At 42.3% G+C, this 12809-nt stretch overlaps 1 long non-coding RNA gene across 1 annotated transcript in view; it reads right to left on the bottom strand.

Moving 5' to 3' along the window:
• Nucleotides 1-560: 560 nt before the first annotated feature.
• Nucleotides 561-12809, bottom strand: part of LOC307207977 — a 31865-nt gene continuing 19616 nt past the window's right edge. The window contains exon 4 of the long non-coding RNA XR_013834912.1: nucleotides 561-758. This is a non-coding gene — a long non-coding RNA (uncharacterized lncRNA). The remainder of the gene's footprint in view (nucleotides 759-12809) is intronic.

Below are 12809 nucleotides of genomic sequence, written 5' to 3'. Positions count from 1 at the left end.
TTTCAAAACTTTAATAAATATTTTTTTAAAAAAATAGAGTGGCACCCCACCAACAGCAGCAGGGGGCAGGGGGAGAGGAAGATGTTAGATAGATAGATAGATAGATAGATAGATAGATAGATAGATAGATAGATATAGATATATTGTTTAAGAGGTAACTCTTCTCATGGTCCTTCTTCGGATCAGAAAGTGGGTGCAACTGTCAAAGACATAGGGGGTGGGATAAATGCTTAGTTAGAACAACACACACACACTTTCTGCCACCTTGGCCACCCGGCAACCACCCAAATCATATCCTAGACCTTGCTTGTGTCTGATGCAGGAAAATGGAAGGCCTCTTTCATAGAAGGGAGGAAAACTTTTAAGAAGTTGAGAAGACAGATTTCTGAATGGGACTGATAGAAATAAATAACAAATATATTCCACATCTCCCTTCCTTCCTCTCCACCCCATGCCACCCCAATCCATTGCCCCAATCTGACGATTGAGCCTGAGTCCCCTGTCAGTGTCCACAAAAGCGCTGAAAGTTCACCGCATTGAATACATTGTCCTCACCTTCCTGCCTATTCATTTGACAAGTGCTGTCAGAAGAGGTTTCCATCCGTTTCCGAGGTCTGTGTAACGGGTTCATTATAGAAGTCAATGTGACAGGTGTGGGAAACAGGACAAGCACCTTTTTTCTTAACTGCTGAACTTATGTGACAAGAAATCAATCTTCCTCAATGGGGAGGAATATCGTCACGCAGCCCCCGAAGTCCCTGGAGAAACAGAAGAGACCAGAATGCTTTAACGGGGGAAAAACAAAACAAAAAAGTTTGGGTTAAGTTCAGTTTACTTCTGGCTGCAGCCGCCACACACAGAAGGATCACGGGGTAGGGGTGGGGACCTGCCTCCCCACACAGAGAATCTTCCTTTGTAAGAAGAGAGGAACAAAAGCAGAGTATGTTGCTGGATCTGGCCAAAGGCACATCTAGACCAACATTCTGTTCCCTCCATGGCCAACCAGATACCCCACTGGGAATCTTGGAAGCAGGACATGAGTGCAACTGCGCTCTCTGCACATATAATTCCTAGCAAATGATATTCAGAGGCCTCTTACAGTGACTGATAGCTTTATCCTTTATTAATTTGTCTAACCCCCTTTTAAAGCCATCCAAGCTGGTGGCCACCACTACTATGGATAGGCAAATCACATTTTTGCAAAACATTATTCATAATACGATGCATTTATATGTCATTTTCACTAATATATACATTTATAGGCAGACTTTAACCCAGTATATGCATTTTTGTACATATGATTTTACTGGAAAATTCAGGAAAGTTTGAGGGGGGAGCTTTACAATATACATTTTGAGATAAGGTGACCAGAACTATGTGCAGTATTCCAAGGGCAGCCTTGCCATAAATTTGTAGAATGGAGGCGCTACCCCAGGCTCTTAAATGGAGCTGAAGGTATTTGTGCACTTCAAGGAGTGTTATCAGAGAACTCTTTTTCCCTGAATGGGCAGAGAAGGCACACTAGAAGTGGGAACAGGAGCTGGTCTCCTACTCCACTTGCATGCCAGAAAAGGGGAATAGGATGAGTTCACTAAATTCACTAAATAAACTTGTTTCTAAGAACTGCCTGCTTATTTCCTCCTTTATCCCTATCCATTTCCCTTTCATGTAGTTTTTCTTGCAAGCCTCTTGGAGTGTATTTGCTACCTCCTCGCATAAGGTGCTCCCTGAGAATTCTGCCAGAGGATTCCCAAGGAGGTCTTTAGACCCATCAGCAAGTTAAAATAACAGCTAGAAACACAACCCGACCGGGAGCTTCACATTTCAATAAGGCCATCCAATTGTTTATAACTAAAAATGACACTTTTTTATTGGGTCTAAGTAGCATCATAAAAACAATAAAATCAGCCCTGACATTTCTTCTCTCCCCCCCCCACCTGTCTTAGCTTCTGACACCTTGACCTTCTGCATGCAGCAGCATGCTGCATGTTTCAAAAGAAAGGACCATTAAAGCAGGAGAAATTTGCTTCTGGAAATATTATTGAGGACTCCTGTAAAAGCTCAAGTCAGGTAAGAGTATGGGAAGTTGCCTTATTTTGAGCCAGTCCATTTGGACCAGCATTACCTGCACTTACTGGCAGTGGCTCTCCGTTCAGGTAGGGATCTCTCTCAAGCCTACCTAGAGATGGCAGGTCTGAGCCAGAGGTCATCTGCATGAAAAGCAGATGCTCTATCACTGAGCATTGGCACTTCCCCAAAGGCTGCTCTGAAACATGATTTATGCTTGAGGATAAATCTTTTGTGTATAAAGGGATGGGATAAGAAGTGTCTCCTAATCAAACCTAGTTTGCAACTTAGTCTGGATCTGGCAAACTATAATTTGCAATCATATACTTTATAGAGTCTATGTTGTAGCATACATAAATAGTTTCTTCCACTCTTTTGGCAGGTCTTGGCCTATAATACCTAGCAAAAAGGCTTCTGGTCTTTTAACAAAGGTTATCCTAAACATTTTTTTCATTTCATTATAAATCATTTCCCAATAGCTTTTGGTTACTTTACAGTTCCACCACATGTGATAAAATGTGCCTTCTTTCTCTTTATACTTCCAACACTTATTGGAACTTTTTCTATACATTTTTGCCAATTTAACTGAAGTAATATACCCTGGATATATCATTTTCATATAATTTTATTTCAAAATTACCATATACAATCAGTAAATTTTAAATTCCCATTCTATAATTTTCCCCAATCTTCCATTTTTATATTATGTCCTAAATCTTGTGCCCATTTAATCATTACACTTTTAACCTCTTCATCTTTGGTTTCCCACTCTTAACAGTAAACTGTACATCTTCTTCAATGTTTTAGTGTTATCATCTATAATTTCTCTTTGAAATCTGGATAAAGCATAACTGAATCCTTTCTTATTATCTTCTTTAAATCTCTCATTTAATTGATAATCCTGCATTTACATGTTCTCAATTCTCTTCGAGCGCTTTCAATTTTAATTTCCCTTCTTCTGTTTCTATTAAAATGCCTCTATATGTAAACCATTTTTCTTTCCTATTTATTGATTTTATTGATATTGCTTCCAGTGGTGACAACCACCATGGAGTTTTTTGTTCCAATAAATCTTTATATCTTTCCCAAACTTTTAAAAGTGATCGCCTAATTATTTGGTTATAAAATCCTTTATGTACTTTTCCTTGATCATACCACAAATACACATGCCATCCAAATCTGTTATAATGTCCTTCAAATCTAACATATCCATATTGTCTAATTTGATTCAGTCCCAGATCCAAGTGACACATGCAGCTTCATAGTATAGTTTAAGATCCAGAAGGGCGAAGCCTCCTCTGTCTCTGATATCTGTAAGTAATTTGTATTTTATTCTTGGCTTCTTTCCTTTCCATATAAATTTTGAAATATCTTTTTGCCATTTTTTGAAACATGCTAGGTCACTTATTACTGGCACTCACTGAAACAAAAATAAGATTTTTGGCAATGTGTTCATCTTAATTGCTGTAATTCTCCCTAATAATGATAGGTTCATTCTTCCCCATATTTCTAAATTCCTTTTTCCCCCCCAATTTTTTTCATAATTGTCTTTAAAGATATTGATATTCTTGGTGGTAAGCCAGATTCCTAAGTATTTAACTTTTTTATGAATCTCTATTTCTATACTCTGATGTAATTCTTTTTTATCCATTTCTGATAAAAAAATTTACTAACAGCTTTGTCTTCTTTTTATTTAATTTGAAGCCTGTCACTTGCCCAAATTCCTGTATTTTTTCTAAGACTTTCGGAAGAATTCTTAGAATCTTCCACTGTAATTACAAGGTCATCAGCATATGCTTTTAATTTATATGTCTTTTTCCCTACCATAATTTCTCTGATACTTTCATCTGCCCTAATATTTCTCGCCAGGACTTCTAGAACCAAAATGAATAATAAAGGTGATAAAGGACATCCCTGTCTTCTTCCTTTCTGTATCTCACATTCATCTGTTACCACCTGATTTGCAATTAATTTTGCTTTTTGATCCGAATATATTGCTTGAATCCCTTTCCTAAAGTTTTCTCCAAAGCCCATTTCTTCCAGCACTTTTTTTCATAAATTCCCAAGAGACATTATCAAAGGCTTTTTCAGCATCTATAAACATCAATGCTGCCTGTTTTTCATTTCTTACTTCCAAGTATTCTATTACATCCAGAACCAGCACTTTCAAACAAGAAAACATAATAAGCCGCTTTATAAGAAGTGAAACTGTTGGCCTATCTAGCTAAGCATTGTTGACAATGACTGGTGGCAGCTCTCCAATTCTGGAATCAAATCTTAGAAAAATTCCTAGTTAAACTGTAACTTGTGAGCTGTGCAACACAGGGTAAAGCGAATTTACAGATTAAAAAATGGAACATTAAACCACATCCCTAGCTGGATCGGCTTATTTCTGTTCCATATGAGTTCCAAATGTGCTCCGTTGAAGAACCATTTGGTCCCTTTTTTAAATGCACCCACTCACCCCACACACAAATCACACAAATGCATTTTTATATCCTGTGAACACTTGCCCCAAAGTATGCATTTTTGTAAGTTTATTAATACATTTCTCTATGCATGTTTTTCTGAACTGAAATTGCATCGCATCACAAAATTTGCATGTGCATCATCCAATTGATATGTGTGTGTGTTCCAGTCCACATTTGAGTCTGTGACCAGTGGATTTAAGTTAGTTCACTTCAAAATAATCTACATTTCATTAGGTATTTAGTTTATAAACTATTCCTTATAAAATACTGATACTCTTATAAAATTCCTGATTCTCTCATCTCTTCAGTGCCTCATCCGTGGCTAGGGATGTTGGCCCACGTACTGAGTCTGAGTCACAGCTCAGACTCCATTCTAATATAAACTATATGTCTGTAGGTGGCGCTGTGGGTTAAAGCCTCAGCGCCTAGGGCTTGCTGATCGAAAGGTCGGCGGTTCGAATCCCTGCGGCGGGGTGCGCTCCCGCTGCTCGGTCCCAGCGCCTGCCAACCTAGCAGTTCGAAAGCACCTCCGGGTGCAAGTAGATAAATAGGGACCGCTTACCAGCGGGAAGGTAAACGGCGTTTCCGTGTGCGGCTCTGGCTCGCCAGAGCAGCGATGTCACGCTGGCCACGTGACCCGGAAGTGTCTCCGGACAGCGCTGGCCCCTGGCCTCTTAAGTGAGATGGGCGCACAACCCCAGAGTCTGTCAAGACTGGCTCGTACGGGCAGGGGTACCTTTACCTTTACCTTTACAAGACTGCTACCGTGAAACTGAGTAATTTTTTCTTTACTCATAAGAAGACTGTTTTGCGTGATTTATTGTTTTCAAAGGGAGAAAGGGGGAAATAAATCCAGTCTGTGTTAAAGCATCCTGGATTACATAAACAAAGGGCTAAAACTAGCTTATCAACAGCTTCCTTATTTTTGCTGCAAGGGGTGTACTCTGCTAAACTCAGAGATGTGAGTAAGGAAGGATAACATCTAACTAATATATCCTCTCCTAGTTTCTGTACACATCTTTACAATATGATAGCCATCGTCAAATATCCGAAGGGCTGTCTCTTGGAAGATGGAGCAAGCTAGTTTTCTGCTGCTCCGGAGGGGAGAACATGAACAGATGGATTCAAATTGCCAAGAAAAAAAAACCCCAAAATAAAAATTCCAACTAAACATTAGAAATAACTTTCTGACTGTAAGAGCTGTTTGACAGTAGAACAAACTACCTCAGAAGTTAGTGGGTTCTCTTAAATTGGATGTTTTTAAGTAGATGTTGGATGGCCATCTGTCATGGATCCTTTAGGTATGATTCCTGTGCTACAGAGGTTGCAACTAGATTACCCTTGGGATAATCCTCTACAACTCTGCAGTTCTATTATTCTAACAATAAAAACATATACAAAGCAATTTATAATATAAAAAAAATGATTAAAAGAATTTCAAATTTTAAAATGATTTCAAATGCAATAGATACACATAATGGGATAAAAACACCCACTTAAAAGACTTAAAATGCTGACCAAATGAGATTATTCTTCACCCCTTTCCCTAGTCATGTCTGATTGACAACCTCTGTGAATTAACAACCATGACCATTTATTGCAAGGCCATAATGATTATTGTCTGTTACAGGATTACAGACTTTTGGGTTTTTTCAGTGAGGCTGGGGCTGCTGGATGTAGGCCCTGGCACAAGGGGAAATAGTTAGAGACCCACCTTACACCCCCATGTTACCCCCTTTCAATGCTTTTACAAAAGGAAAAATATGGTGTTGATCTTATCAATATTTGCACGCTGTGCATCCAGCGGTTGTAAAAAAAAAAAAAGATAGAACACACACACAGAATGCACACACACAGGAGGTGCATGTAGATCATGGGTATGCAAACTAAGGCCCGGGGGTCGGATCCGGTCCAATCCCCTTCTAAATCCGGCCCGCAGGTGGTCTGGGAGTCAGCGTGTTTTTACATGAGTAGAATGTGTCCTTTTATTTAAAACACATCTCTGGGTTATTTGTGGGGTCTGCCTGGTGTTTTTACATTAATAAAATGTGTGCTTTTATTTAAAATGCATCTCTGGGTTATTTGTGGGGCATAGGAATTCATTCATATATATTTTTTTCCAAAATATAGTCCACACACACACACCCCGACAAAGTCTGAGGGACAGTGGACCGGCCCCCTGCTGAAAAAGTTTGCTGACCCCTGACTGTAGATAAATGCTTCAGCTGCCAGGGCTCATGGGGACCTCTAAAGGTAAAGGTAAAGGTACCCCTGCCCGTACGGGCCAGTCTTGACAGACTCTGGGGTTGTGCGCCCATCTCACTTAAGAGGCCAGGGGCCAGCGCTGTCCGGAGACACTTCCGGGTCACGTGGCCAGCGTGACATCGCTGCTCTGGCCGGAGCCAGAGCCAGAGCCAGAGCCGCACACGGAAACGCCGTTTACCTTCCCGCTGGTAAGCGGTCCCTATTTATCTACTTGCACCCGGAGGTGCTTTCAAACTGCTAGGTTGGCAGGCGCTGGGACCGAGCAGCAGGAGCGCACCCCGCCGCAGGGATTCGAACCGCTGACCTTTCGATCGGCAAGCCCTAGGTGCTGAGGCTTTAACCCACAGCGCCACCTGCGTCCCCATGGGGACCTCTGGTACCACCCAAAAACCAAAGGTATAAAATTTCAAACATGTCTTTGTTCTGGGTTCTTCTGCTGCCCATCTGTAGGAACTCGGTTACAATTGAATAAACAGGATCAAAGCTGAAAGCACAGCCTTAGCTACAGGGCTGGGGAGGGGACGCTAGCTTGGTTTTTTGTCCCAGGTGAAGCCTCCAGTGGAGTGCCATTGAAGCTCTCAGCCTGTGTGTGTGTGTGTGTGTGTGAAAATGCGCATGGATTCAAATGTGCATGGGGGTGGTGCCAAATGGGGTCTTTGACCCAGGTGAAATAAAGCCTAGTTTCACCCATGCTTAAAGCTGCTTTGCTCTGATACACTGGGTTGCATTGCCTCTGTCTATTCTCTGATCACCTAGTGGTCTTTCCTGAGGGGTCTTGAAGCTCTAGTAGTGGGTGAGGACCCTCCAAAGCCCACTGGTTCATATTTCTACAACGCAACCACATTCCCTTTTCATAAACAATAAAGTGCAAAGTGCAAAATCACAACAGAAATGAAAGCCAAGATAGAACAAAACATAACCGCAAAAGCCCAGCAAAAACAAACAACAACAAAAAATTAGGTAAAATCAGCACACAGCACAGCATCTAAAACAATTTAAACCCAACAAAGCACCCAGGAATAGGGAATTTGGGGAAAGAAAATTGAAACACCAGATAGATCGTGATTAAAAGCCCCCCCCCAAAGCTTTCATCTTCATCTAGGTTTTACTTAGACCTATAGAAATTATTACCATGATTAAGAGCTTATCCACACTTACACTTTGCCCCAGAGCTTTCCCCATGAAAACCCACTCTTTAAAGCTGAATTGGAGCAAACAGCAATCTGCAGAAAACCCAATTTGCCATTTGCTCCAACTGAGCGCTAAAGAGCAAGTTTGCACAGGGAGAGCTCGGGGGCAAAAGATGAAAAAAAGCACTTGGGCATGGACCTTTAAGTTGTGGATAAGTCCTCACTTAGACCCATTATTTTCTATGGGTCTTCTCCAAGTAGAAGCTCACTAAATACAACCCTGAATGTTTGCATTTTATTTTCACTATATAGCCATTTATGCACACACTTTACCACAGTGTGGGCATTTTTGAACACATTACTTGGTTGGAGACCCGCACTACAAATTTCAGAGAAGTTCAAATTTTGAAGGATGGCTGTTTTTTTCGGAAAGTGGGAATTGGGTTAGTTCAATTTAAATGTGATGTGTATCCCCACCCCCATTCCCTAGTAACCACCTCTGGCTTAGGTCCTTAGATGTTGGAGTATTGAGATTCCACCTATAGAGCTTCAACACAGCCTATAGTTTGGCTCTGAGCGAGCAGCTATTGAGTAGCTGACAAGATGATTTTGCGGCATATAAAAACCTGCAGAGCCAGGACGGATCTGTAAGTACTGGGAGTTCTTTCCCTTGCAAATGAAGAAAAATACATACGCCATGTAAATTATGGCCGCTTACTACCCTCCGGTAATGTATATATTTAAAGATGCAACTCATATGTGTGTAAAGATGACCTAGGCTGCCTGAAATGTACAAGGAGACAAATCAGATAGATGCCTTTAAAGTAACCAGTTAATTTTCTTTCCTCCTCCTCCTCCTTCTCTTTCTCTCTCTCTCTTGGCAGTTTGAAAATATTGATGCACTTTGCCTGAGCGATGGTGATAAATACGTTAAGGTTTCATTATTGGGAAGCCACTTGCAACATCATGGAACTATGGTGTCTAATACAGAATTCATGAGTCGTTCACTGCCTCTCGCATTAAACCACTTAGCACAGGTCACTTCAGCAAAGCTCATATATTTGCATTCTAACCAGGAGGCTGTCAGTGAAGCTGCATTTCAGAATACGCTCCCAAGATTTAAAGCAGCTTTCAGGTGCAAATCACACAGTTATTTTTGACATTGTAAAGTTACCATGAAGTGACTTCTACTCTACCCTCCTTCTTCTCTCTTCCTTCTCCTGAAGAGTCCCTGTTTTCCCCACCCCTTCCCTGGGTGAACTTTATTTTATTTTATGAAATTGAATTTATATACTGCTTAAAAATGTTTATTATTTTATTTACTACATTTATATCTTACCTTTCACTCCAAAGTACTCAAAGGTGATGCACCTGGTCCTCCTCCTCCTGATTTAATCTCCACAACAACCCTGTGAGGTAGGTTAGGCTGAGAAAACACAGTGACTGGCCCAGGGTCACCCAGTGAACTTCATGGCCTAGTAGGGATTTGAACCCTGGTCTCCTAGGACCTAATCCAACTCACTAGCCACTATGCCAAACTGGCTCTCAAAAAATGTAGTTTACATAGGGTTGTATCCAACTAAGTTCTACACGAGTGGGAGCCGGTTGAAGCTAAATCCTTCGAAGACAGAGGTCCTGTGGCTGGGACGGGACGGGACGATATGGGATTGGGGGGGCAACTCCCATCTCTTGCGGGGGCGCAATTAGTGCCAGCACCGTCCGTTAAGAGTTTGGGTGTAATCTTCGACACCTCCCTTTCCATGGAGGCGCAGATTGCAGCTATAACAAAGGCAGCATTTTTCCATCTCCACCAAGCTAAGCAGTTGGCTCCTTACCTCTCTCTCTCTTTTTTTATATATATATATATTTATTAAAATTTTTAAACATAAATGCAGAAATAAAAACAATGAAACATATATCATAACATATTTTCTTAGCTTCATTGGACTCCCTCACGTCTCCCGCTCCCACTTGCATCATTGTCAATTCTTACCCGATATTTATCATCTTGTTTACATTCTTATATCCCGTTCATTTAAAATATAATCTAATAATCCTCCCAAAGGTTTATGTTTTTTCCTCAATCTCACTTGTCATCCTAATTCCATCTAGTTTAGTGGTGCTCAATTATTTATGATCTAGCATCCTTCTTAATATTCAACCAAATTACAATGCTTTTTTAAATAAATCTTAAATTTCTTCCAGTCTTCTTCAACCTTCTCTTCTCCCAGGTCTCGGATTCTGCCAGTCATCTCGGCTAGTTCCATATAGTCTATCAGCTGCATCTGCCACTCTTCCAGTGTGGGTAAATCTTGGGTTTTCCAGTGCTTAAGTTGGCTCCTTACCTCTCTCGCCCTGACCTAGCTACTGTGATCCACGCGACGGTCACCTCCAGACTGGATTATTGTAACTCGCTCTACGTGGGGCTGCCCTTGAGACTGACCCAGAAACTCCAGTGGGTGCAGAATGCTGCAGCGAGACTCCTTACGGGGTCTTCGCTGCGAGATCACATTCACCCGGTGCTATACCAGCTGCACTGGCTCCTGGTGGAGTACAGGATCAGATTTAAGGTGCTGGTTTTAACCTTTAAAGCCCTATACGGCCTAGGACCCTCGTACCTACGGGACCGCCTCTCCTGGTATGCCCCACAGAGAAACTTAGGGTCTTCAAATAAAAACATCTTGAAGATCCCAGGCCACAGAGAAGTTAGGCTTCTACTAGAGCCAGGGCTTTTTCGGCTGTGGCTCAGACCTGGTGGAACACTCTGTCACAAGAGACAAGGGCCCTGCGGGACTTGACATCTTTCCGCAGGGCCTGCAAGACAGAGCTGTTCCGCCAGGCCTTTGGCCAGGGCACAGCCTGACTCCCTCCCTTGGCAATCTTCACGGAGCTCTGGCCCAATGGTGGCCAGTGGCTTGAATTTAATTAATTTTATAATGAATGATTTTAGAGTGTTGTTTGTGCTGTACTTTTGTACTGTTTTATTGTTGTTAGCCGCCCTGAGCCCGGCTTCGGCTGAGGAGGGCGGGATATAAATAAAATTTATTATTATTATTATTATTATTATTATTATTATTTAACATCCTTACAAGGGGCTGCTCGGGACTTCGTGGAAAGCATAGCCTCCATGGGGCTGTCCCTGAATAAGTTTGGCCCAACTCATAGTCATGGACATGCCTTAGACCTGGTGTTCACCTCTAGTGACGTGGGTGATCTGACACTAAGTAAAAGTGAAACAAAAGAAGTGCCATGGTCAGATCACTTCCTGGTGCAACTGGACTTCTCCGCGACCCTTCCCCTCTGCAGGGAGGTGGGACCAATTCGGATGGTCCGCCCCTGCCACTTAATAGATCCAAATGGTTTCCAGAGAGTGGTAGGGGATGATTTATCCCATGTTGATGGCCTTTCAGCTGATTCCCTGGTGGCCCGCTGGAATGCGGAGTTAAACAACGACTAAACCTGCCTCCTCGGTAATGACATGGTCTGGTCTTAGCATAACTCCACCTCCTGCCCATGATCACCGAGATCGGATGTCCCAGTGCTTCCCCCCCTGTGGAACTTGTCCCAGCCATCGTGTTGGCTGGGGCCCCACTCCCAGGCAGCCCTGATCCCGCCCCTTAAAAACAAAACACAAACCATACAGAACCAATAAAACAACAACAACAACAACAACAACAACAACAAAAGGAACAGAACAATTATACTAAAATTAATCCCCAACCCAATATCCATGAAGGCTGTTGTTTCCTGGAAAGTAGTATTCAAAGGTATGGGTGCTTCTGATCCTGGAGGTAGAATGTAGCCATCAAGATGAACAGCAGTAGCCATTGATATCCTCCATGAATGCCCTTACAACTCACACCTAATTTGGAACACAGGAATATATTTAGGGTTGCCATATTTTGAAGAGCAAGAAAAGAGGACATATTTGCCAACTTCTACTTTTAACTATGGATCGTGATGGTGACTCTATCCATGAAAAAGAGGACTTGTCCTGGAAAAAGGGGACACGTGGCAATCCAGAACATTGGGTCCATTTTGATCAGTCTAAATTAACTAACAGTGGCTATCCAAGCAGGAGACTCTCCATTTCCAATCTACTTGGTGACGCTAGGGAGTGAACCTGGGAGCCAGTTCTTTTCTCAGGCAGCTGATGATAGAAGTTAGAAGAAGTCTCACAGGAGAAGACGTGATGGAATTACCCTCCTTCCTTGCCAATGTCAATGATGGTTTTCATGATCCATAAATGATAGGTGATATGATAGCCAAATATATTAAGGGTTTTCAGATGGACAAGGAACAAGCATGTTTTCTGCTGCTCCAGAGGGGAGCTGTTTGAAATTTGGATCAGATTACCTTGGAAGGTGGTGGGTTCTACTTCCATGGATGTTCTTAGTTTGGATGGCCATCTGCCAGTGATTCTTAGTTGTGATTCCTGCATTGCAGAGGGCTGGACTACATGGCCCTTGGTGTCCCTTCCAACTCTATGATACAAGGGCTTAGGGCCTCTCCTAGTCTGCCCCACAGAGGACCTTAAGGTCCACGAATAACCATAGTTTAGTGGTCCTGGGCCCTAAGTCAGACTATCCTCCACCAGGGCCAGGGCCTTCTCAGTGATTGCTCCTACCTGGTGGAATGCTCTGTCCCTTGAGACTGGGGCCCTTCTGGATTTAACCTCCTTCCGTCGGTCCTGTAAGACAGAGCTATACCTCCTGGTCTTTAATTTGAATTCAGCCTGATCTTTTATTTTCCTTCTTTTCCCTCCCCCTCCCCTTTATGAAGATTACCCACTCTGAAACCCCACAGCTAATTCTCCCCTGCCTCATTGCTGGCCCAAGTAGGACTAATTCAGCCAGCTAGCCCTGGTGATTATCTA

The sequence above is a fragment of the Podarcis cretensis genome (assembly GCF_951804945.1).
Source record: "Podarcis cretensis genome assembly, chromosome: Z".
NCBI classification, from domain to species: Eukaryota; Metazoa; Chordata; class Lepidosauria; order Squamata; family Lacertidae; genus Podarcis; species Podarcis cretensis.
The sequence above is the reverse complement of the archived record's forward strand: the minus strand, read 5'-3'. Positions and strand labels throughout refer to the sequence as shown.